This window comes from Uranotaenia lowii, chromosome 2 (assembly GCF_029784155.1).
Source record: "Uranotaenia lowii strain MFRU-FL chromosome 2, ASM2978415v1, whole genome shotgun sequence".
NCBI lineage: Eukaryota > Metazoa > Arthropoda > Insecta > Diptera > Culicidae > Uranotaenia > Uranotaenia lowii.
The window spans coordinates 128038489-128066152 of NC_073692.1; the positions used below are offsets into that span (position 1 = coordinate 128038489).

At 35.8% G+C, this 27664-nt stretch overlaps 1 protein-coding gene across 7 annotated transcripts in view; it reads left to right on the forward strand.

The window, feature by feature from the left end:
* LOC129740941 (uncharacterized) overlaps positions 1-27664 on the forward strand; it is a 150962-nt gene that overhangs the window by 15895 nt on the left and 107403 nt on the right. The window lies entirely within an intron of this gene.

A 27664-nucleotide genomic window follows, 5' to 3' on the forward strand; every position in this document is an offset into this window, starting at 1 on the left:
GCAGAAGCTGGAGACAATTTGGTGGATTCAGCTGTTTCAAATTTAACAAGACTTGATTATTTTTGAGCCCCCAAAACACATTTTCATTGGGATGTCAGCATTCAAAATTAAACAAAACTGACTTGACTTTCCTGATGATGATGATATTACGCATTTTATTTTTGGTATAAAAACAGATTTGGTTGCTCTCGATTACAAAATGACGGATTTCTCATCACTCGATTGCATAATGATGGATTTGAGAGAAAACTGTGCACAATTATTTTTGTCTTTTACTCTTGCATCTTCAATATCTCATAAATGCGATAGCCTTAAATTGTGCTTTAAAACTAAGCAGAATTGAACATTTTACAACCAATCCAACGCTTTCAAAATTTCGCAGATCTGATTACTAGAAACTCAGCTTTCACTAAAAGGAAGTGTCCCATTTCTAAATGAACTAAATACTAAACTTAAAAAAAAACTTTTTTTTAAATTTTTTTTTTCTCAAAACCGCGATTATTCATGATCTTCTAAAAAGTGTACCAATGAATTAATTTTTTTCTTTCTAAATTTTTCATATTATTCCACATTTTTTTTCTCAAAAAAGTGCATTATTTGCATTAAATAAATTTTTACCTCGTTACAAATGTTATCTCTAAAACATGTGTGATTGAAAATTAATTTTGTAGATCAAAATCGTAATTCCAGGTAAGAATGATTTCCATCTGTCATGCTTCAGATTTTCACTTTATAATCGTCTTTAACAAACTTCCAGTTATTTTCAAAGAACAAACCTCTTATTTTTTAAGTTCGGTAATTTAGCTGATAGTATTAAAAATAACCGAAATTCTGCTAAGTTCTGTAAATGTATTGAAAAAAAAATATTTCAAAATAGTTCTGTCAAGCCATCAAGCCATTTGTTTAGGTTTTTTATGTGGCGCTCAAGCATAGTGCAATAAACACCTTATTTGAAATTTTCGGTAATATAGGAACTTAAAAAAATTGGAACTTTTAACAGTTTTTAAAATTTGTTGGATGTCTCTTTAGAACTTGAAAATTTTCTAGCAAATGAGACCTATTTTGAGCGATTTTTTTCGAGCAATCGAATGATGATTTTTGAAAGGACTGACGTGGAAAGTAAAGTTATAGCTGATTTTACCCTCAATTCCCCTACATATTTGAATACTTCAGTAGAAAACCTGTCCGGACTAGAAAATTATGAACCAAATGCAATGTATTTTTTTACCGAGGAATCGAATGTAGTCGGTTTGAGCCACCACACTCTTCAAAAAACGGAATTAAAGATGATTTACTCTAAATTCCCCTACATTTTTAAAATAGTTCAGATAAAGCACGTTCGGACTTGAACATTTGGAAGCAAATGAGACCAAACTAGAGCAATTTTTCTTTCGAAAAATCGAATGACGACTTTTTGAAAGTTGGAAGGCTTCACGCTTTGCAAAGTGGAATTCTGGCTGATTTTACTTTCAGTTCTCCTACATTTCCCAATTAATTCAAAAGAAAACATGTCCGGACTTGAAAATTTAGAACCTAATGCAACCTTTTTTGTATATTTTTTTGCGAGGAATCGAATGAATAGTCTATTTGAGCCACCGCACGCATCAAAAAATGGAGCTATGACTGATTTATTCTAAATTCCCTTATATTTTCTAATAGTTCAGAAAAAGCTTTTTCAAACTTGAAAATTTTCAAGCAAATGAGAGCTAGCTTGTGTGATTTTTTTCCCCGAGGAATTTGATGATCGCACGCTTCAAGAAGTGGAGTTATGGATATTTTACCCTTAATCCCCCTACATTTTTCAAATAGTTTATAACAAGCATGTTCGGATTTCAAATTTTGGTTTTTTCTCTTGCGTGATGGCTGATTGAAACACCGCATGTTTAGAAAAAATGGAGGTATGACTGTTTTTACACTCAATTCAACATTTGGTTCAACATGTTTAAGTGGGAAAAGGCTTTTTGCTAAATTAAATTAAAAATGTAGGGTTATCTTGAGTAAAACATTTTCATTTTCATTTGAGTAAGTATTTCCCGATAAGTGCGGTGCTTCAAACAGCTATAATTCGATTCCTCGGAAAAAATCATTCAAGATAAGTCTCATTTGGTACATTGCGTGAGGGGACACAACTCTCATATTTTTCAAGTGATTTTCTTCTAAACTTTTTCGCCTACAAGTTTCGACATAGCTAAATGAATCATTGCATCGAAACTACTGAGCTCAAGCATTGTCAAATACTTTACATGTCATTTTGTACACAAGAAAGATTTACTGTAATACTAGGCACCTCCATTTTTAAATCATTCAAAATAGGAATTAATCAAAATTTACTAAAAACATTTTTGAAAATTTTAGAATATATTGCTAATTATTCGGCTTGTCATTGATTTAACATTATGGTTAACCCCACTTGGCTTCAATATTTTGCATAGTGTGGTCTTCTTTTAATCTAGAGATAGTCCACCTAGGAGGACTTTTATTCAACCATAGAAAATAGCTCTAATATGTGAGTTACATCATTGTGCAGTGTTCAGACTTCAGACACTAAAAACATGTCTATTTCCTGACGGGCTCAAACATGAAAAAGTTGATTAAATCGTTCAAAAATGCATTTTAATATTTTTTTTTGCCTAAAGCTTAAAATCAGTCACTGTATGGGCATAATGAGAACCCCCATTGGGGCAGTATAAACACCATTAATCAGGACACAATGAGCTTTTTTCCGTAGAATCTAGCAAGGAACTAAACTCGATGAAATTAACTGAATTATAGAGCTACAGCTTGACTAGTTTCATCTGACGAATTGGCCTATTGGTAAGGTGTTGGAGAAGCAATCAGAGGACTCGAGTTCGATTTCTGGTCGTTGCCATTTTTTTTTCCTTCCAATTCATGATCGATGCATTTTGCACTAAACGGTGAGTCTATCATCATCAATCCATCCATCATCCATCAAACGAAGCAATAACAAAATAATGTATGTATATCTGTTTGTAGAATACACATACACCCATACGTTATATTTCTGGTGCTTCGTTTGGCGGATGATGCTACTAGCCGTATAATTCAACAATTACAATAATCGATCATGAAAGGTAAATGAAAACAAAACATCTAGACCGGGAATCGAATTCGAGTCTTCTGATTACCTTTTTAACACCTTACCAATAGACTAAATCGTCAGATATAAACTAATCAAGTTGTAGCTCTATTATTCAGTCGACTTCAACGAGTTTACTTCGCGGCTAGATTCTACGACAGAAAACGCTCATCGTACCCCGATCAATGGTGCTCTTTTCGCCCCGAGTCAACAAGTTAATGTAAAAACGCATTTTAAAATTGATTAAAGTGAAAAATCAAAAATTTATTTATGGTGAAAATTTAGGAACAATGTGAACATTATGTTGCAGTGCGTACATTACGGATCATAATGATTTAACACTAGAAAGACCGCACCAGTCAAAATGACTGGTAGGACACTTTGTTTGTTGAATATCTTTTCAATACTTCGCTCTAAAAATTCGCAAAAAATATGACTTTTCATGAATTTTGAATCCCTACAAAACTGTGTATTTTTTATTTCACTAGCTCTTTTAATAAGCGAGAAAAATTTCGCCATGGACACTCGGACCGTGACCAGTCAAAATGACTGGTAAAATTCAAAACCCTATAACTCAAACAAAATAAAAAATTTTCGCTTGCTTTTTGTTTCATTTGCAATCTGCATTCAAGACAATAAGCCCTAGTTGATTTATGGTGGGCGAAAGTGTGTCCTTCGTTATGAAATTATTGATTTTCGATGCGATGTCATAAAAATTTTAAGAAAAAGTTCTCGGATTAACCGCTGTGTGGCGCTTCAAGCACTTGACCCCCAATTTTTTTGGTCCGCTTTGTTGCTCAATTTTTATTAAACTTCCTGTCAAAATTTGACGAAATTTCATCAAGATTTGTAAAAGTTATGTTAGTTTCAATACATGTCCATTCGAGTTATTGAGTAATTTTACGTGATAAATAATTTTATACAAAACTTTTATGAGTAAAATAATTATGAGTTGTGTACTTATTTATTCAAATTTGAAGACATAAGCTTTGAAACTGAATCACTCAAATGATATTTCAACATGAGTCCACAAAATATTTTGTATATGTTGGTTATCCACCATGGGTGCACGGATTCACCGCAATTTTTTCCAAGTATGTGTTCACATGCATTCTTAGAGTATTAGGTTCGATAAATCTCCAATGCAAGTTTACTTACTGGTATTCCGGCACCCTTGTATATATCTGGCCAGCTGGCAATATACAGAATACAGAATATTCTTATTATACAGTCAGTTACAAGAGGAAACACATCTTACCTGTCGGCTACTTATGGGATTCGAATCCAAAAGTTTTCTTGCCGATACCGGGAATCGAACCCAGTACGCCTGGCATACAAAGACCAGACTCGCGCCAGCCTATCTGCTAGACCACATTGGCGCTAAGATATTTCAACGTGGGTGCACGGAATGACTGCAAATTCGCTGTTGTAAATTATAAAGAGTGAAAAAGTTTTCGACTTGCTTCAGAACACAAAATATGTTTGAGTCAGATATGATAGGTATTTGAAATGCAATATTGGTCAATTGAAAAACTATTTAGGAAGAACAAATCAACGTAAACTTAAACAATGTTTTCATTTTCACTGTTTTCCGTCGCACGACCTAACTTGATGCACATAACTCCTGAAAATCACTCGATCCATGGTAATCGTTCTCCAATTTCTTGGTTGATGATTCAAATACCATCTTATCCTGTTTTAAAATAATAAATAAATAAAGAATAATATTTCAATATATAATTGAAATATTTCTTTTCCAGGAATGAAAACACGGAACTAAAAATAAAAATCGTTATTTAAATCGTTATCTCTCACAGGGCTGGTAGCGAGTCACTTTTTAGTGACTTGGTCACTTTTTTTGGGTCAGTCACTAAAAAGTCACTTTTTTCATCATTTGGTCACTAAAGTCACTATTTTCCGAAAAATGGTCACTTTTATCACCAAAGTCACTTTTTTCACCGAAAATAAACCAATGAAAGAGTAATAATGAAATGAAATAGTAATCAGTCAGTCAGAAATTTTTTTCGCCTCCGGCGGAACTTTGGCATGAATCACCCTTGGCTTGAGACATTTTGATCTAACACATTATTTGACGTTTATGAATTGAAACTAACTTTGATTGTAGATTTTAATTTTTAGTTCAATCAACTGTTTGTATTGGAACTCAAAACTTGTTATACATAAACCCTATCTCGTCTTTAGAATGGGTTTTTATTAAGAAGTGTAACTAAGATTGAGATTGAAACGAATCATTTATTTTTTAAATTTTTTATGTCATAAAAAATGTTATGTTGATATGAAATATTCTTTAAAAAAACAATTTCATACTATATTTTATTTCGTGTTATTTGTTCTTCTAAATACTTTAAAAAAGGGTTTTAAAAATTTACACAAGGCCACAAAATTTACATTTTTTTAGGTGCTATGAATTTAAACGGTAATTTCAACTAATTTGGGTTCCCCGAATCTAAATATGTATGCAATATTTCTATCAGCTTTTGTTATTGAAATGACTTTTGAAAATAATTAAAAATCTTTAGAGATATTTCTGCACTTTTTTTTACAAAAACTCAAATCAAAAACATATTATTTAAAAATAAAAGTTTTATATGAATTGATGAGCTTTAAATAGAATCAAGTTTTTTACACTTCTGCTGTGATGTCAAAAATACTTGTAATGACATTTTTCCATAATCAGTTATCTATCAATGTTTGATTTTACTAGTAAAAAACTCTTTATCACCAAAACTAAAACCAAAACAAAATTTAGATGAATAAAAATTAACAATTATTATCATTTTCCTAACATCTATTCATGTCAAGTTTTGTACAAGATTGGACATGTATTTGGGAATTCAGATTTTTTAATTATAAATTTGCTAAGAAATTCTTTTGAAACTAATTTATTTCTTACTTTCTTGACGTATCGAAAATTTGAAACATTCATTGTAATATGTTTCCAAATTTTGTTTATCATTCATTTTTTTAAGTTGTGTAGTGAACATGAGTGACAAACGGAGTAAGAAAACCCTTTCCTTTTAAATTTTTTATTTTTGGTAATGTTATTATTTTTATCTAAATTTTAATTCCGAACCTCCCTATCCCCCCCCCTCCCCCAATGGACGGGTCCTTCGAACAGGCCTGATTTGGTCACATTTTTTGTACTTCAAAGTTGCTTTTTTCGTTCTACATAGTCACAATTTGGTCACTTTTTTCGGTCCTGAAAGTCACTATTTGGTCACTTTTTTTCAAAGTTTGGTCACTAAAGTCACTACTTTTTCATTGTCAAACCGCTACCAGCCCTGCCTGGGGCAGTATAAGTACCATTAATCGGGGCACGATGAGCGTTTTCTGCCGTAGAATGTTGCAGCGAATTCAACTGGATGAAGTCAACTGAATTATAGAACTAGATTTGACTAGTTTCATCTGACGATTTGGCCTATTGGTAAGGTGTCCGAGAGATAATCAGAGGACTCGAGTTGGATTCCTGGTGGTGGCAATTTTCTTCTTTCATTTACCATAAACGGTGAGTCCATCATCATCCATCAAACAAAATAATTTATGTCTGTTTGTAGAATACAAACAATTCACATACACTCATACTTTTTTTTCTCAGGGATTTTAAAACAAGTAGGTTTATTCATCCCGATTCATACATTATATTTCTGGTGTTTTGTTTGGCGGATGATGCTACTAGCCGTATAATGCAACAATCAAAGTAATCGATTATGAATGGTAAATGAAAAAAAAAACACCGTGGCCAGGAATCGAACTCGAGTCTTCTGATTACCTCTCCGACACCTTACCAATAGACTAAATCGTCAGATGTAAACTAGTCATAATTCTATTGACTGTATCGCGTTGAATTCGATGCAACATTCTACAGCAGTATATGCTCATCGTGTCCCGATCAATGGTGCTCTTTTCGCCCCGAGACAACAAGTTAAAGTAAAAGGGCGTTTTAAAGTTGATTAAAGTGAAAAATTAAAAAATTATTGATAGTGAAAATTGAGGAATAATGTGTACATAATGTTTTCGTCATTTGAGAACGTAATATATGTAAAGATGATGAGGACTTCCTGTTTTGTCAAAGTACATACACCCCTACAGTGTTTATGCTACAATTTTCTATTACAATATGATTTGTATGAAATTCCCCAATTATTGTATCTGAGAGTAACATCAAAGTCATACGAGAAAGGTTCATTTTAGTTCGCATTTCTCTGTTTACTCCATCCGAAACGGACATGAAGTCATCATCCGTATTCTCGAACCGAATGAGAATGAGCTCTATCCTCGGGTTCCCATAGAAATTGTAAACGGGAGCGAGTCCTCCCCCTGTGTACGGAACGCATTACAACAACGAGAAGACTCTCTCTCTTCAGCTAAACTGGTATAGGTAAATGTTGTGATAACAGCACCCAAGTTTATGGGAACAAAACACCGAATGCCCCCATCCTTTCTTGGATGGAGCACTCCTGCCATGCGAGTTGAGTTCCGTCCGGATGGTGCTACTGCACGTGTCTTTCGCGTGCGAACTCTGCCCACATACACTGCTGCTTTTTGTGTGTAACTCCTTGCTTGGCAGCAAAGTCCAACTGGTAGCAGCTCTTTGTCAGTGACTCACTGCGCTGACAAGGGTAGGAGCCTTCTTACTATCTTTAGGGGTTTGAGACCAGCAACACCTGCGAATAAACCCTAAATGATGAGCTGCATTGTGTATGATCCCACGTACAATTCCGCTCGAGGGTGATGTTTAGAGCATTCAAGCGGGAGGATACACATAGGATTCTTATGTCTGCTTAGCTTTTGCACCTATACGAGAATTTCTAGAGAAGGTTTCGGGGAGACGGTTACGTAACATTGCTGTAAACGATGGACTTTTGAAGGCTGTGTGCTCTTTAATGGTTCGAGGTTGGCAGTGCATTATGTATTTCTTAGGAATATAATCTGGAGTGTACGCTTTAGTTTTCAAAAATCTGAAAAAAATTGGGAAATATAATACAGCTTTGGATGGTAGGAAAGTGTAAAATCAAAAGAATATTGTGTTTTACGTATAAATCCAGACTAGGACTTTAAAACTAAAAGGTTCTATGACTAATACATCAGACTTTGAATAAAACATTCAATCTCTTTGATGTAAAAAGCATTTCCCGGCACCGATTCTTCAGTATTGCTGATGATTGCACAAATATTCCCAGTAAGTCATCAACTCAAGGTGAGAACGAAGGGTTTAAAAATGAACGTAGAACCGAAGAGCCAGCTGTGTCTAGAGCTTCATACGTCCTAGCAGCTCCAACCTCAGAGCAACCCTGGAACGGCGTTAGTAGCAATCCAAACGAGGTGGAGGTGGTCCGGGGCCTGTTAAAAGCCACAACCCTAACCACTTGGCTACCGGAGTTGCTACTTATTACAAGCCATCGTTGGTTCCCACCTCTTGACAGGCTGCCAATGTCGAACGAAGGGATGATGTGACGGAGGCCGCCGGGAAACGATGACATTGATGACCGAAGAAGGAAATCGATATCGATTTGCCCTTTCATGCCCCGGTGCTCCCTGACTGATACCGGTTCCTACATCTGAGGCAGCCGAGGGGTGTTGTCTTTTCCACTTTTCCAATCATGGTCACGCCAGTTCAGTTTCGGGAGCTACGTGTGTGTGTGATGGCTTGGTCCGGGTCGATTTTGTTTATGAAGATTTCATTCAATGTTTACTTTCACCGGGTTTGTTTGTAATGTGAGGCTGTAAGTCACATTACTAATAGTTAGCATACCATTAACGCTCTCCAATGTTTACCAATCAAGCAGAGACATCATATTTGAGTTTGTTTCTTACAATGAGATTTCCTTGGAATGCTTTTAACCCCTTATATAAGTCCATTTATAGAAATTGATTTTTTCTACAAAGTTTCTTTTAAATTAAACACTTAAAAATCCGTTACCGCTGTTAAGTTGAAAAAAAAACGTGAAAAAGGAAAAAAATCTTTGAAAAATTGTTTTATTACTGGCAACACTGTAAAGAAATTTATAACTTTATTAAATTGAAAAAAATTCCTTGAGGATCAACTATCTGAATGACCATAAGAAGTAATGCATCAAGCGGAAAAAGTTATAGTTCTTTTAGTTATTTTTTCCTGAACGCCTAACTTATATTTAATCTGAAAGTTATATGAAATGTTAAGTTTTCGACTGTATATTTTGTTTGATCCTTTATCGGAAAATAATTTCAAAATTCATTTCAATCCTACGTTTCGGTGTCGTATAACACCTTTATCAGGAATCTTAATGGTCAATCTTACTGTGCTTTAGTAAAACATGCTTTTGCTAATGCACAGTCAGATTGACCAACTTGATCCCTGATGAAGGTGTTTTACGACACCGAAACGTAGGTTTGAAAAAAAAAACCAAGGTAATACCGAAGCTATGAAATTTGAGACAGTTAGACATTAACTTATGACTTGAGGCATGACACATGAGACCCATGTCATACGTCAAACGTGAGATTTAAAATTATAGAAGTGAGACATGAGAAGTGAGACGTGAGACGTAAGACATGGGAAGTGAAACGTGAAAAGTCAGACGTGAAAAGTGAGTGGTGAGACGTAAGAAACGAGACCTGAGAAGTAAGACGTGAGACGTGTAAAGTGAGAAGTGTGAAGTGAGTCGTGAGACGAAAGACGTGCAACGTGAGAAGCAAGCTGTGAGACCGGTTTCACATCTTACATTTATATCTCATGTCTTATGTCTTATTTCTCATGTCTTACGTCCCATGTCTCATGTCTCATATCTCACATCTCACGTCTCATGTCTCAAGTCTCTAGTTTGATCTCTCAAATCTTATGTTTAAGGACTCAGGTTCCATGTTCCATATATCAAATCTCAGGTCTCCATTAAAAAGAACTTCTATTTTCTCTGAGACACCATTGCGAAAAATGTTTAAAACATTCTTGCAAAAAAATCTTTTTTGTACCTCGAAATGTTCATCAGTTCAAAACTTGGGAACAGTCCGGCCTGGTCCGGATTTTATTGAAAACAGTCCGGATTTATTCTCTTCATTTGGCAAATTAAACAAAAAAAAACAAATTGTGTTATAATTTTTTTTATTAATGCCTCCATAACGAATATTTTTGATAAAACAAAAATAATCATGAAAGGTTATTTGGAGCCCTAAAATACGATTTAAAATCTGTCGATAAGTTTGATGAATTTTTTTTCCATTTTTTTTTCTCGATTTTTGAATAATGTCTGGGTTTTGACAAAACTTGCCCGGATATTGCCTGGATTTTCGGTCGTAAGTATTGAAATCAAATGCCCGAATTTTGTCAGGTTTTTATAAAAAAAAATTATCGGCCCCGGAAACTTGCTGAAAACATTCTGGCCTTGCTTTACAGTGTTCAACTAAACTTTTTTAACACCAAAGTTTATTTGACATTAATAGCGTAGCTGAAATAATTTATGGTTATGGTATATTTTCCCTTTTGCCGTAGAAAGTTCCCCAATTTCATAAGAGAAATCACCATGTTTTGTTTTTTTTTTTTATTTTGGCTGTATCGGTGTAAAGAAGACTTATAGTAAAAATGTTGAATTGAAAATCATATACGGATACAAGGATTGGAGAAACTGCGCGATGGAAAGTAGCTTCAGTTAAGTTGAAATCCGTCAAGTAATATTTCATTATTGGTTGAACATAAAGATTAGGAGCTGAGAAATATGGACATTACATTGAAAATATGTTGATTGAATACATTGAAAATATAGAAAATCGACACAACCTTTTGCATGGTTATGATGTTGATTGCTGGAGCCCTGCCTGTGCCTGGTGTTGAGTTCTCACTCAGTCAGCATAATTCGATCAGGGTCGACTTCTCCTGGTGTGCAATGACTAGAAGTTTTCGATTTCAGCCATAGTAAACAAAAATGTGCACAAATTCCCTCGCGATAGCATCATGGTCGAAGGACAGTATTTGGATTTAAAATGAAAGCTCAATGTACTCATAGGTACATTTAATCCATACCGATGAATTTTTTAAAACGTTTTTTTTCTAAGCATATTAAATTAACAACAATTTAAAAATTTAGGAATCAAATGATAACTTTCGGTAATTTTTAATCATGTCTCCGAACTATTTTTACTTTATTTTAAGTATCGAATTTGCATCTTGTTTCCTATCAACTTTCTTAATTAAGTTTTTCTAAATCAATTTTTCTGATGTTAGCTAAGAGCAGTGCGAACAATGAAAACAATTGTGAACTACGCAGCTAAAATAGAAGGAAAAAAAAGTCACCATCACCTCAATGCAGGAAGGCAAACGTCGTAACCCGAATGTGTTGAGCCAGGAGTAAATACCAACATTGCACATCCACAGATTGTTTTCTCGGCTCGGTAAACTCACTTAATCCCGAGCCGGCAGCAAGCAATCGTTTGCGAGTGAACGACCATGATCAGGTCAGTGCGCTTTTGTCAAGCAATTCTGGCTGGCTATGGCCGTAATTGAAAATATAGGTAGGTACCAACTTTGCAATCGTGCGGGAAGCAGCCAAAGTTGACGGATTGAGAATATTAAACATAGGTACAATGAAAGTTAACGCGAAGCACAATGGATGGATTTGTTTTGTTTTTTGATTTCATATATCGTTTGGAATATTCTCAGCCTAAATAAACCTGAACCTGAAAAACGTCCCTAAAATTCGTTAATCAGGAAAGTTCCTGAACGCCCTTCCCTGGACGAGACGTTTGTCATGGACATGCCTTAAAACGTTTCTCAGGTACATTCCTTAGTGACGTGCCTTAGGGACGTGCCTTAGGGACGTGCCTTAGGGACGTGCCTTAGGGACGTGCCTTAGGGACGTGCCTTAGGGACGTGCCTTAGGGACGTGCCTTAGGGACGTGCCTTAGGGACGTGCCTTAGGGACGTGCCTTAGGGACGTGCCTTAGGGACGTGCCTTAGGGACGTGCCTTAGGGACGTGCCTTAGGGACGTGCCTTAGGGACGTGCCTGAGGAACGTGCCTTAGAGACGTGCTGAGGCATGTGCCTTAGGGACGTGTCTTAGGTACGTGCCTTAGGGACGTGCCTTAGGGACGTGCCTTAGGGACGTGCCTTAGGGACGTGCCTTAGGGACGTTCCTCAGGGACGTGCTTTAGAGATGTGCCCTAGGAATGTTCCTTAGGGACGTGCCCTAAGGACATTCCTTACGGAGGTGCCTTAGATACGTGCCCTAGGGACGTTCCTTAGGGATGTGAACTAAGGACATTCCTTACGGAGGTGCCTTAGATACGTGCCTTAGGGACGTGCCTTAGGGACGTGCCCTAGGGACGTTCCTTAGGGATGTGCCCTAAGGACATTCCTTACGGAGGTGCCTTAGATACGTGCCTTAGGGACGTGCCTTAGGGACGTGCCTTAGGGACGTGCCTTAGAGACGTGCCTTGAAGACGTGCCTTAGAGACGCGCCTTAGAGACGTGCCTTAGAGACGTGCCTTAGAGACGTGCCTTAGGGACGTGCCTTAGAGACGTGCCTTAGAGACGTGCCTTAGGGACGTGCCTTAGGGACGTGCCTTAAGGACGTGCCTTAGGGACGTGCCTTAGGGACGTGCCTTAGGGACGTGCCTTAGGGACGTGCCTTAGGGACGTGCCTTAGGGACGTGCCTTAGGGACGTGCCTTAGGGACGTGCCTTAGGGACGTGCCTTAGGGACGTGCCTTAGGGACGTGCCTTAGGGACGTGCCTTAGGGACGTGCCTTAGGGACGTGCCTTAGGGACGTGCCTTAGGGACGTGCCTTAGGGACGTGCCTTAGGGACGTGCCTTAGGGACGTGCCTTAGGGACGTGCCTTAGGGACGTGCCTTAGGGACGTGCCTTAGGGACGTGCCTTAGGGACGTGCCTTAGGGACGTGCCTTAGGGACGTGCCTTAGGGACGTGCCTTAGGGACGTGCCTTAGGGACGTGCCTTAGGGACGTGCCTTAGGGACGTGCCTTAGGGACGTGCCTTAGGGACGTGCCTTAGGGACGTGCCTTAGGGACGTGCCTTAGGGACGTGCCTTAGGGACGTGCCTTAGGGGCGTGCCTTAGTGACGTGTCTTAAGGAGAAGCCTTAGGGACGTGCCTTGGGAACGTTTCTTAGAGACGTCCCTTAGGGACGTGCCTAAAGGACGAATTGAATTTTGTTTGGGGTATCTCTAAAGAAAATCCATGGGGAACATTAATAAAGAACGTCCCTTTCAATATGATTTTTCACTTTCTGCCTTCTGATACGTCCTTCGAAAACGGCGTTTTTAAAGCAATTTCTTTGAACATTCCTTAAAGTAGTTCAATTAAAAAAATCTTTCGATCGCTTTGATTCATTTGAATTATTAAACCAAGTAAATTTGCACATATTTAAGATTCCTAACAAAATTGAGCAGTTGTAAATTTCCATTCACTTTCGCTTTGTGAATGGCAACTACAGTGTTTTCCTCAATTTAAATTCTGTTTTCAATCCATCAGAATCCATTGTTAAAAATAACACCAGGGTCTACACTATTTACCAACCTGGTCCCACGACGATAGGCACGCATTTCTTAGAAGCTTCCGGAATCCACAAAAAACAGCGATCTGCTGCTTGCAGTCGGAAATGAAACAGTCAGAACCTAGGTACGAAAATGGTTTTTGCGCTGGTCTAAAAATAAACACCAGAATTAATTTCCATTCGACGACTGTCAGGGTGCCGTCGTTGTCATCATCGTCTACTTTTCTGATGCCGAAAAGGTACACTCTCCGTTGGCCTCCCTTCCAAAGGTTCAGTTTATTTTTTATTAGTTTCGTCGTTTTTTGTCAAGCACCACTAGCAATTTTGAATCGCGATGAGCAGCAAGAAAACTCAGTTCGGCTCACTTTTCATTTCGGTCGCTGCTTCTAGAATCGAGCAAAAAAGACCCCAGTCGGGAATGGCTGGCGGCATGTTGTCTGGATTTAACGAATTTGAACCGAGACGAGATTCGAGAAAATCTCGTATATAGTCCGGTTTTGTGCCGCAGTTTTCTTCTCTTTTTTCTGTTGGCCTCGTCGAAAGCTTAATCGCAATAAAGCATAATTGAATAAATTATTATCTGTCATGGGGCGTGATTGGATTGGCTGTTTTCCGATTTGTGGAGCACTTTTTGGAATGTATTTATTCCATTGGCCGATGTTGTCGTTGAATGATAAACGCGCCCGAGTTTAGATCGCTGGTTTTCATCGATAACAAATTGCTTCAATTTGTTTAAAGGTGTGATGAAATCGACGATTGGTGCAGAAAGATGTTCGCTTTTTTTTTGGTTTATTCCAAAAAAAAAATATGAAAGGACAAAATTATTCGTTTTCTCAGGGACCGTAAATGGAAAATTCTATGTGAACATTGAAAATACGCGTTGTAAATTTTTTTCAGGCAATACTTTTGAACAATTGTTGTACTTTGTCGAAAAACCCGCTAAGGAACGTCATGAAGGAGGAAAGTTACAATGAAAAGTCCAAAATTTCCTAAGGAACGGCACTAAGCTAAGGGACTTTCTCCTAATGGGCGTCCCTAAAGAACGTTTCTAAAAAAAATTCTTTAGAAACCTCTCTCAGATACGTCTCAAATTGTTCACTACAAAACAGTAAACTTTGAGTATTCCAAAATAACAAATTTTGTAAAATTTGGTTCTGTGGTTGTTGAGATTTAGCACGTTGAATTTATGAGTTTTCCTGTTAAAATTCCTTCGCCGTCCTTAATATGTTAACAGAATCCCTTTGCTCGTAATACAGTTGACCTCCTGACGTATCATGAAACAACCAGTGTTTAATTGAATGCCAGTCCTTGGTCTTCAAGTGTATTTTGATTCCGTTCCATTCCTTCCTTTACCTAGGTTTCCTAGGTGGTGAAAACTTCCGGCCTCACAAGGACCCTATGATTTTCCATAAGCTGTTCGACACTTGTTTGTTTTTTTCTTGGTCCACTTAAATTGACTCATCTTTTATTATTCCATCAGCATAAAAGTAACCAGTAACATAAGCTGAAAAATATGCCTAAAATTCAGTTGGCTAAAGAATACGACAAATGAATTTACACCAACATATATAATCCTTGAATGACAAAAGCAATTCGTTCGTGTTCTCGAACCTTTCGGTTCATTCAAGCAAGACGTCAATTTCAAAGCTAAGCCGGCACACGGCAGCAATGTTGATTGATATATTGATTCCGGTAGCTGACGCTAAAAGGAATCCTCATTGAATTTGACAATCGGTAAATAAGTGTTTATTTTTGAGAAAGGCTTCAATTTTGCCTTCCCTTAATTGACACGCAGAGGTTCTGCCTCTTGGTACTCTTTGAAAAAAAAAAATTATCGTAACTATGACCGATTGCACGCCTTAAAAAATAAGCTTTTCATTTTTTTTTTTCGAAGCAAAATGAAATCATTATCAGGGATCATCGCTGTCTGTCTGTTTGTAACACGTGTTGCACCAACTAGATAATCTGGGTGCCAGGCCATCATTGAGCAAAGTCGTAAATATATTTACATCTCTCGGCAACGGAGCTAACCTCAGCGAGGAGCAAGCTTTAAAATTAAAATCCATAAATATACAGACAAACCCGCGCTGCTGTCGTGAGATGAGCTCGCCGCCATCATGGCCGCTGTGCTGGAAGGTGAAAATTCACCCGGTAGCTGTTACTGTGTTTACTTTAGACGTTGACTGCCTTCAACATTTATCAGACAGCAACAAATTCTATGGTGCTTGTTCCGTGCAATTTGTGGATTTTCATTAAGCCATCCCAGCAACCGCCAATGCAAACAGACTTCAATTCGTGTTTCTGTAGGTGCTAATTTTGAACAGTTAAAGCTGCGAATGCCAATAACTGATGCTCAACGATTCTTCTATGCCTACGTCAGTCTTAAATCTCTTCGGAGTAAAGACCAAAGAAACCCAGAAGAGGTTCAAGTATCTTCACCTAAGTAATGAATATGTGGTTTCGGCTCGTTTGCGGCCGTTGAATGCACTGCGATTCAGCTTTTGACAGCAATTGTTTCACAGTGTGCTTCAATCTACGCCCAAATTGAATCAAGCTAACTTCGCCTTCACCGTTGCTCGTTGCAGACTTTCTTTCCAGAGTTCCAGGGAAATCGGAAGGAAATCGTCATCGTGTCCGCACCGAACAAAAGCGGTGGTGCCGACTTGCAAGTCGAGTGTTCGTTTTAATTGAAAACTTTTCCTTTTTCAACAAAATGGGTTCTATTTTTAAACCTTATCAAAGCCGGAGTGGTTTTCCGTTTAGCTGCTACCCTTGCATAATTTCAACCCACTTTTCTTCCTTTGGATATACATAGATAGATACACATATGCTATCTAACCTAAGGCCCTAGTAGGTATATTGACTAGCAGCCGACGGAATACCTCCTGATTTCCAGCCAGCAGAAGATAGAGCTCCATAGCCATTCTATCCCTTAAAAAGCGGGTTTCCCTGTGTGTGGGTGAGTGTGTCACCACAAAATCTCGTTCTAGGATACAGATGGTGGTTAGTGGCCTCTGCTTTCTAGAGCCAGTCCAGTAGTAATAACAACAGCAACAGTAACAACTAACAACACAACACTATGTGGGTGAATCCCTCCTAGATCTCTCGTTCGTATGGTGGTGGCATTATGCATAAAAATCAAGAGAAACCGCCAGATCCACCCACTGGGATTACCTAAATGTTTTGACCTCAAATTGCTGATTCGGAAGGCGAGTTTATCAGTGGATAGCCGACAAAGGCTTTAATGTGGGTCGAAAAATATTCAGTTTCTATGTTAGGACTTGCTTCTTTCTGTAAAAGTAAAATTTAAAATGACAAATGTTATTCACTGTTGAAGCTTGAATTCTTATTTCGGAAACAACGGTTTTAACTCTCAAAATTTCATTTAAAAAAACTCAAAACAATGTCTTGAGATTCTGATTTTAAAACACAAACTATTCATTTTTTCCAGTTTTTTTAATGCTTTTGTCAAACATTTCTTAATTGATTTGTGGATGAAAAAGCTGTTGTTCTAAAGAAACGTTAAAAATTCTATAGAAATAGCATTTTTAGATCCAAGCCTGAAATACTGTACCTCGCGTAACTTTTGATCCCATCAATAGAACTTTTCAAAAACTTCAGACAATTTAACTTTATATTTCAATAATCACTCTGCAAAATTTCAATAAAAATTGTAACGTAGTTTCTGAGACTGGTAAAAGTTCAAAAAGTTTGATTTTCGTAGAATTACTGTATCTCCGGTAAGGCAAAATCAAGACAGCTCAAATTTCGTGATATAATAGTGTGATAGTTGATCTATCTTACGCAGAAAATGTGATAAAAAAATATCATTAGAGTAAAACGTTATGGAAGCTCAATGTCGAAGTGACAGTGCGTGTGCTTCCAAATTACGCGTCTACTGGAACAAAATATGGTTGTTTTGTTCTGACCCGAAAATTCGATCAACCCGACCATCAGATTATGTTATGCCACGAAAATGGTTATGGCTAAACAAGCGAGCTATACTTAAAATCCAATAGGATGTCTGTTTTAGCCCCCTGAAAATAGAAAATCGGAAATTTGAAACATAAGTTCAAGCAGGAAAAATCCGTTGTTATTTTCATTTTCTAAGTAAAACACATTTCAATTTTTTAATAAAACGCATATACTCATTCGATTTTTGTGGTCTTACATGGTCGAAATTTGCTTGGAAAAGTCAGCCACCATGGCCGTTAAAGAAAAAAAAAGGTGTTGGTTTTTCCAATTGGCCCTCCGGGATAAAGAACATCCGCTGCAGTTCATTGTCCAATTAAAGGTGTATCTGAAACAATATAACAATTTTTATAAAAAAAAAATTAAAAAAAAAACAATTTGTTTACTTTTCCGATACTTGGTGACGATCATATTTCCCAGAAAAAAAAACTCAAACACCTCCTTATTCTTCTATTTTTTTTTTAATTTCCTAATCCAAATATAGATCTTTCTCGTTCGTCTTGGATATTAAAGTTGGCAGAGAATATACTAGGTTGAGTCAAGCATCAGTAACATTAGAAAACTAACTAAAGTAGACTATAAAAATAGCCAAACCTACCAGCTTTTGGATTATTATTGCAAAAAACAGTTAAGAAATCATGTACAGCCGAATTAACTTTACAACAACGCCAATTTGTTAGTCGATATCAATGCTTATTAAGCAATATTATAGGTTCAACCAAAAATCTGTTATATGGAAGAGCCAATAACACGAATTTTGATAATAACCTGTAGAGTTCTATTTCGGTGAGATTGCCCGGATTTACCCGAACGTGTCCGAATATTTGATGAATTTTGTATCCGGGTCCAGTCCGTATTTTGCCCGGTGTATTCACTTTATTTGCAAAACTAAACATAAAACTTAAATTGACGATATTTGCGTCCAAAAACAATTTTTTTTAGAAAATTTCATCAGAATAATTATGAACGGTTTTAAATAATTGAATAGTTGTTGAATTTGGACCAAATACTCCCGGATATTGCCCGGATTTTGGTTAAAAATGTTGAAAACAATAGCCCGGATTTTGCCAAGTTTTTAGAAAAAAAAAGCCCAAATTTTTCCGGCTCGGATTAGTACGAGAAAAATTCTAGCAATCTTATCTTAGAAGCGTAATTCAAATGCTACAAATTTTAATTAGAAACATTTTTTTTACCAAATTAAACACAAACCTTATATTAAATAAAAGATACACAATTTGTTGAATCTGGTCCAATGGTTTCTGTCGAATTTTGGTGTTTCACGGAATTGTTTTTTTTTATGGTTTTTAATGTGTTAATAAGGGAAATATAGACATGACGAGGCTAGATGAGTATATAAACTTTAAACAGAAAACTGCGTGTTCTGAGTCTATTTTTGAAGAACGTCTTTTTTAGAGCTTACTTCTTATACCAGGGGTTTCATTTGGAATGCGTGATTGTTTAGAATTCTATATCAAAGTGATTTGAGAAATTTAATTTTGAAGCAATTTCAAAAAGCTCTCTCAAGAATATGAACGATTCTTTTTAAACGAACACATACAGTACACTGATTGTTGAAATATGAAGCTAGATGAGATGAGATCAAAAGTTACGCGAGGTGCAATATTTCAGACATGAACCTAGAAATGCGATTTCTATATAATTTTGGACGATTCATGAGAACAATATCGTTTCCTCCACCAATCAGACAAAAAATGTCTGGCAAAAGCAATGAAGAAATGGAAAAATGGAATAAATGATCAATTTGTGTTTTGAAATCAGAATCTCGCGATATTGTTGTGATTTTTCGGTTGAAATAGATTTATTGATTGTTAAACAGAGAATATGATTTTTCTATGGAAACATTCGTCCAAAATTCTATAGAAATCGCATTTCAAGGTTCATGCCTGAAATATTGCACCTCGCGTAACTTTTGATCTCATCGATAGAACTTTTCGAAAACTTCAGACATGCTAGCTTTATACTTCAACAATCACTCTGCCAAATTTCAATAAAAAATGTTGCGTAGTTTCAGAGATATTGCAGTTTGAATGAGAAAAGTCCAAAAAAACCGATTTTCTTAGAATTACTGTTTCAAAATTTTGTTTCTAAGTTTCTAAAAACACTCTGTCTGGACCGTTATGATCGAAAAGATTGAATGATTCCCTTTGATTAAAACCCAAATAGCCAAATAAAATAAAACAAGGTATTGAAATAAGTTTAAATAATGTATTGTTCTAAACAACTTCCAATAAAAAAAACAATAAAACTGACCACTGAGGGCGCGTTCCTTTTGCTTATTTCGAAGGAAGCTGTACGGATGTTTGTCAAAGTTGATTGGGCTGAAGCTTTAGATTTCTTCATAAATAATGTTATTCTTGTGGCGTTATAAGGAAAATACTTCGAAGAAAGTTTTATTGAGGCCCTCAGAGCCAGATTTTCTGATTTTTAGAGTTTTATTTATTGTTGTGTTTAAACTAAAAATGAGTAAGATGAACTAAGCTTGCATTGATTAAAAGAGCAAGAGCGAACGGAAAAGGGATACAAGTTCCCTATACCCTATTTCAAATAAGGAAATAAATTCTCGTTCATTAGTATTTTGAACGTAAAACCGTATATACCAAGGTTTTCTCTACGTGGTTTTTTTACACGGCTTTTTACACGGTTTTCGGGAATTAACACGTTTTTTTGGCACGGTTTTTTTTTACGCGGTACGTATATCAGTGTAAAAAAAACCTTACTGTACATTTTCATATGTGATGAAAGAAATTAGAGAAACATGAACTATCAAAGAACGAAAGAACATAAGCCGTAAATATCATGAAAATTTCGAAAAAGATACAACGGCTCACCGACAGGACTTGAACCTGCAATCTCCGCTTCGGTACAACGGCGCGTTAGCCAATTCCACCACGGTGAACGTGATGGAACCGGCGAACACGAGCAATCGAGCTCTGCCGATCAACTGCTGGACCTTCTATCGAAACACCATGTATATCCCGCATGTGAACTTTCCCTCTATTGATCTCTCTTGTTTCTCTAACCCCACCCATCGACTCGGGATTTTAGCCGAGCGAGCACATGGTCCTGTCGGTGAGCCGTTGTATCTTTTTCGAAATTTTCATGATATTTACGGCTTATGTTCTTTCGTTCTTTGATAGTTCATGTTTCTCTAATTTCTTTCATCACATATGAAAATGTGATCATTTTCAGGTACAAAGATGTACCAAGCGATTTCATAACATCAGTATTGACCTTACTGTACTCGATCTTTTATTAAAACCATATACATATCTTTATCCGACCTCCACCTGCTGGAATGCATAATTTTATAACATTTACATACCTTTTTTTGCGTTCGAAAGAAAAATACAAATTTTCGAAAAATATATGGAAATTAGAATAACACGATTACTTGAAAGGGTGTTTTCACGAAATAAGCTACTACGCAATTATGACCATTTGGCTCCAAGGCACACAGTGGAAAACGATGTAAAAAGGTGATCAAAATTGTTTACGCCAGAACGGAGCGTTTTAGACCCATAGTGTCTTCGGGACATTTTACCTACATTTATAGCACTTTAAAATGAGCTTTTGAAAAAAATGATTCAATCACCTAGCAGTGCGATAGAAAAATTATTTTTTGTAATTTTCATTTTAGAGCAATTATTCATTTGGCAAGTTTTTAGATTGTAAAGAATGTAGCAATTTTGTCGAAGACGTCAACTTTGTAGAAGCTAACCCAAAAAAGTTAGAAAGGTTCAAAATATAAATATATTTTTTATTCAAAATTTTCAGTTTTTTAATTATATCTTTTCAGGCCGAGCTTATTCAAGCAAAGTATGTTTAAAAAAGTTTTGGGTCACCCAAAATCGAACAGTTTTGTCCAACACACTTTATAAAAATATTCAGACTGAAACGAGTAAGATTGGAAAAACTAAGAAAAAATACCTGTTTTCAAACACCTGTATCTTTATAGTTCGGATGAGTTCCGTTCATTTTTTTGGTTGCATCAGAATCAAGCAGGTTTAACCGTTATAAAAACATGGAGTTTACAACGTTAAGTTGTTTATTTAGTAGCCTAAAAAATGGTTTAAGTTAGCTATTTTTAAAGAATCTAGAGGAAATTTTTTATGCATTTAAATTTAGCTAACCGAAAAACAAACTTGTCTAATATATTGTATTTTAAGCGAAAAGGTAGGTTGTAAGGTTCTTCAATAAAGGCCTAAAAATGTCATTCGCGAGCGAGAGAATAATATTACTAAAGTTTCACTAAAATAAAAACGGTTGCTAAACATGAAATTTGTCCCCTAAAATCCCTGGAAATTGATAACTTCAAGCATTTATAAAGCTACAAAATAAACACGACAAAACTGTTTGATTTTGGGTGACTTAAAACTCTTTCAAACATACTTTGCTTGAATAAGCTCGGCCTGAAAAGATATCATTAAAAAACTGAACATTTTGAATAAAAAATATATTTTTATTTTTAACCTTTCTAACTTTTTGGGTTAGCTTCTACAAAGTTGACGTCTTCGACAAAATTGCTACATTTTTTACAATCTAAAAACTTGCCAAATGGATAATTGCTCTAAAATGAAAATTACAAAAATTAATGTTTCTATCTCACTGCTAGGTGATTGATTCATTTTTTTCAAAAGCTCATTTTAAAGTGCTATAAATGTAGGTAAAATGTCCCGAAGACACTATGGGTCTAAAACGCTCCGTTCTGGCGTAAACAATTTCGATCACCTTTTTACATCGTCTTCCCCTGTGTGCAAGGGTCCAAAAAGCTTGTTGATCATATCGAAGATTTTTTGTGTCGTTATATTTATTATTTTGATTATTTTTACCAGTTTATTATTGTTCAAATAGTAATGAAACACTATACACTATACACTAACACTATACAATCGGACATCTTTTCTTGTGTCATTCATAAGTCGCTATCGATGGTATCATGTTGTATAACAATGTTGTCAATTGACGTGATATCAATTAATAATCATCCCAAAAGGAGAAGGTTTGAAACTGAGTATTTATACATTTAATAAAAAATAGTGACAAAATCGGGTAGAAAAAGGTGACAAAATCGGGGGTTGACAAAATCACGGACAGACAAAATCGGTGCGTAACAAAATCGGGGGTTCACTGTATTGCAATTCTTTAGATCTCTTCGGAAGATCGTAAACCAAACCTTCTTTGTATGTTTTTGACAGAAAGTATATGTTATGTTTATATGAACTAATTTTAGCTTAAAGTTGTGGCGCTTTCCAAAACTGCACTAAGAATTGAAACCCTATCATCTCAGAGTGAGGTGAATCAAATTTCAAAATTTGGGTTGCATTCGAATCCTTTTTTCATACTTATCAATGCCAGGAAGAATGATCTTAATGGGTTAAATTCCTATAAAAAGAATAAAAAAAAACTTATCAATACATAATAGTTTAATTTTGTTTAAAAAAAATGCTATGATCTATAAATGAATAAAATAAGATCATTTGTCCTACTATAAGCTTGTCATATTGACCGGGTTTATCCGGGTTTGACCGGGTTTTTAATTAAAAAAAATTGGGGGGGGGGTCCGTCTCGGTTTCCCGGATTTTATAAAAAAAAAGCCAGGATTTTATTTTTTTGAGCAAGTTCTATAAAAATAATCCAGGCCTCAAAAACGACTTAAAATCTGATGCTAAGTTTTGATGGAATTTTTTATTAAGTTTATGTTCTTGATTTATGTTGAGCAATTCTTGAGTTTTGACAAAATTTGCCCGGATGTTGGCCGGATTTTTGGTCGACAATTTTGAAATCAAATGCCTAGAATTTGCTAGGTTTTCAGATAAAATACCCGGTTTTATCCGGGTTTGTCAGGATATTTTATACAAAATTTGGAAAAAGGTACTAATCAAACGAAAAAAAAATTGTGTTGTAATTTTTTTATTTATGCATCCAAAACAAAATTTCTTGAGTAAGTTTTATAAAAATAATTATAAAAAGTTTTTGAGAAGTCTTAAAAACGATTTAAAATTTGCTGATAAGTTATGATGAAAAAAAATCGAGTTTTTCCTTAATTTTGTAATTTCAGTGTTTGGGCCAAATTTGTCCGAATATTGCCCTGATTTTTGGTCGACAATTTTGAAATCAATTGTCCGGGTTTTTCCATGTTTTATGATCGAATTTGAAATTCAAACCTATTTTTAAAGTATAAATTTTTGCTTTAAAAAAGGTTAAAATGTTCTAGGATTTGAAATTTTACAGTTTATCCTCTTCTCCTAACGATATTTTTGCTTTTCATTTTGACTTTATCAAATGATTCCTTACAAACCACAAAACTTTGTTCCTTGAAATTTCGACGAAAAATTAGATTTATTTGCAAATGCTATTCTATAATTCTATCAAACTGGAATTTCAAAGTATCAGTTGTTGGATAGATTTTAAGTATAAATTGGGTTAAAAATGTTTATCCATACGTAGTACGCACATTTTTCTACATTTTTTATGTTCGTTATTCTATTTTTATTTATTCCGAGTTATTTTTATTTAGTGAAATGTGACTTAATAACTAAGTCACTTTAAGTGACTTGAGAAACTTTGTATATCAGTTATTCCATATATTGTATTCAGGGTGCAGTTTAAAAATATTCAAGATTTATTTCGCGTTTATTCATATTAGTTGCGTGAATTTCCAAAAAAAGGCAACATGTTTCACTTAAAAAAATCGTCTCAATATGCATAGTTTGTTTTACTATTTTTTCATGAACATAGGCATAAGAAGTCAAGCAGTGTTTCTTTAAGATTAAGATTTAAGAAAATAGCTAGTTTCTTTAATTGCTATTGGTTATTGAAATATGTAAACAGTTCTCTCATATTCTCTAACTATATTGACTTTTTTTAAAATCATCAGAAAATCGAATAGAACATCCGCCAACCTTTACATGTGACTAACATAGTCTCAATGCATTAATAATTCTCTTCAACTGCCAGTTTTCACTTTGCAATTCTTCGACCCTTCCGGACTAACTGGTCGGCATGAATTGTTCAATTTTTCTTTAAGCAACACCCTTGCAACCAAAAACAACCATGATCGTGGGGGCGGGCGCCCCCCAATCGCCATTAAATGCTTCACCAAATAAACCCAGACCTTCTGCCGCTGTGTAGTAACCTTCAATTCGCATCGATAGCTTAACAGAAACAAGCTAGAGGGGAAGGGACAAATGGCTTTAGCGATTCATCGGAACCGTTTTCTGCTGATTTTCAAAAGGATTTTTTTAACCCATACTGGTGGAAATCTGAGCGCATGCGTTTACGATGGCACTAAGAAAAACACATTCGTTTTTTAATTTAAACTCACTTTTGCCACTTTTATTAGACTCGTTTACTGTTTCCCTAATACCGAAGCAAAATTTTCATTACTATCTAAATAAAAAAATATTGATTTATCATTTGAAGTTTTTTTTTGCAATGATCTTAAAAAAAAAAGAAAGATTCTCATCTCCGTCGGACAATTCTGAAAATTTCTATCATTTTTTTTTCACCGTGTCCCGTGTCAGTGTTTTGATGTCTATCCGCTTATCACATCACATTCCCCAGTTTATTAACCCGGTGAAAGCCAAAAGGACGCGTCGGAATGGAAAAGCTCGTAAAATCTGATTCGAATGGCCGAGAGAGGGATTCTTGAACGGAATCGTGATTTTATTCCTTTGCTTTTTTTGCCCGCTCGCTGTTTCAAAACTCCGAAAGGGAAACGGTTTTGAAATGTTGTCCAAGGAAATGGGCTTTTTTTTCTTCCTACCTTTTTGATGAATGTTCTTTTCAAGGTTTGCTATCGTGATTATTTTGACAAATGATTGCCTGGGCAGAAGGGCCCCGTCTTAAAGTTTCTAACAGCGTTCTTGAATTCCCTTCCTGTTATAAAAGAGGTCTGATATTTCAACCCGCACCGAAACATTTCTTTCCGTTGTTTTGAAAAAGGTGTATAATTTACCTTTGGTTTTTTTTTATCTCCTTCAACCAATGTTGCATATTTATTACATATTTTGTTTTGTTAATTGTAATGAAATGGATGACATTTTTGGCAGTGATTTTCTTCCATGAGTGTATCATTCTAAAGATATCTTCTGATCTTAGTTGATTTCGTGCCGCATCGAATTATGTTTTAATTGATGGCAGCCGTAATGCATCGATTACCATCGTTTGCTGAAAATAGTCTTTGCATTATTGTGACGGAATGGATGTAATTTTTTTTTTTTCAAGGGAATTTAACTTCCAGGGTCATTCTTCCCTAGAATGGATGTAGAACTGTTTGCAGTATAGATGAATCATGACCCATCTGAGAGGTGGAGGCATCCAAGCTTGTCGAAATTCCCAATCTTGTAACGAGAGACGAGGGCGCACACAAAAATAGACGAGATGTATTTAATTTTTGTCGATGAAGTCTAACGGTTAAACATTATTAGAGAATTTGTAGCGATTCAAACTCAAGCCTAAAATCAGGACCAGGTACTGGATGAGGATTAGATTCATCACTGGAATCTGCATCTGAATCAGAATTAAAACCAGGATTAGGTCCATCATAAAAATTCGGATCGAGATTTGGATTTGGATCATGACCACAGTCAATATGAGAATCAAGATCAGACTTAAGGGTAGAATGAAAATCAACATCAAGGTCTGCACCTAGATCAGGATAAGGATCTAGATCTAGATCTGTATTAGAATCTAAATCTGGATAAATCTGGACCAGTATTTGTAGCATAAGAATTAGGATGGTTGAGGTTGGTCTGGTTCAGGTTCAATATGAATTTGGATCAGGATCAGTCCAGATCATTCATCTGGATCTGGATTGGATTTGAGATCCGAATTTGGATCCTTATTTGAATCTGAATCTGAATCTGGATAAAAAATAAGGGTCAGTGTTATCATGATGTGAAAATCATGATCAGGATGTGGATCGGAATCAGAATATAGATTATTAATCATCCTTATGACCCGGATCAGTATCCAGATCTGGATTTGTATCAGGAATAGGTTCAAGATTTGGTTCTGAATCTGAATAAGTTTCAGAATCAGGATCAGTAAGGATCGGAATCTGGATCTGAATAAAAACCAGGATAATGGTTAGAAACTGAATCGGGATCAGGATTCGGATCAAATCAGGATTATGATTATGAATCAGCTGAATATGGATTTGTATTAAAATCAGGTTGAGGATCAAGATCTGAAACCAAATATGGATTAGGATCAAGATCACGATTAAGATTAGGATGAGGATCTGAATATGGATCAAGATCAATATTAGTAGAAGATTAAGAGTCCGCATTAAGAGAATAAGGTTCTGGATCAGGATCAGAATCAGAATAAAAAATACAAGTTAGGAACTGAATAAAATCAAGAAAAAAAATGAAAAAAAAATTTGTTTCCTCAAAACTTATCAACAGATTTTAAATCGTATTTTAGACTCCCAAAAAAGCTTTCGTGAGTATTTTTATAGAATAAGTTTAAAAAAAATTGTTTTGTAGACATAAATAAAGAAAATCACAAAAGAATTTGTCTTTTTTGTTTGATTTGCCAAATAAAGTGCATAAATCTGGGCAAAATCCGGGAATTTTTCAGTGAAATCCAGGCAACCAGGCCAGGCCGGACTGCTCCCAAGTTTTGTTTTGAATATACGGCCAAACCCGTATAAAATCGGGCAATCTGGCAACCTTAATCATGATATTTTTTAGTATCAGGTTAAGTTCTGGCTAACAGTCTGTGTAACGGATTCAGGATCGAAACGCTTAGAACGATAAGATCGTTGACGATAGACAGGTTGTCTTAATCCATGGGTGGCCAAACCATGGCCCGCGACTGTCTTATTGTGGCCCGCAAAGCTTTTACCAAAATGACTACATTTAAATCTTAGATCTTTAGATTATGTACCATTTTGAGATGAAGTTTATCAAAATCTGTATCACTTTTTAAAGAATTCGAAACAAAAGTTGGAGAAAAACCTGTATACTTTTTAATTTTCCAATATTTGACACATGAAAATACCTTCGAATAACAGATGTGTATTGCGATGAATTTTCCTTATTTGATTGTTTCTTACCAATATACTGA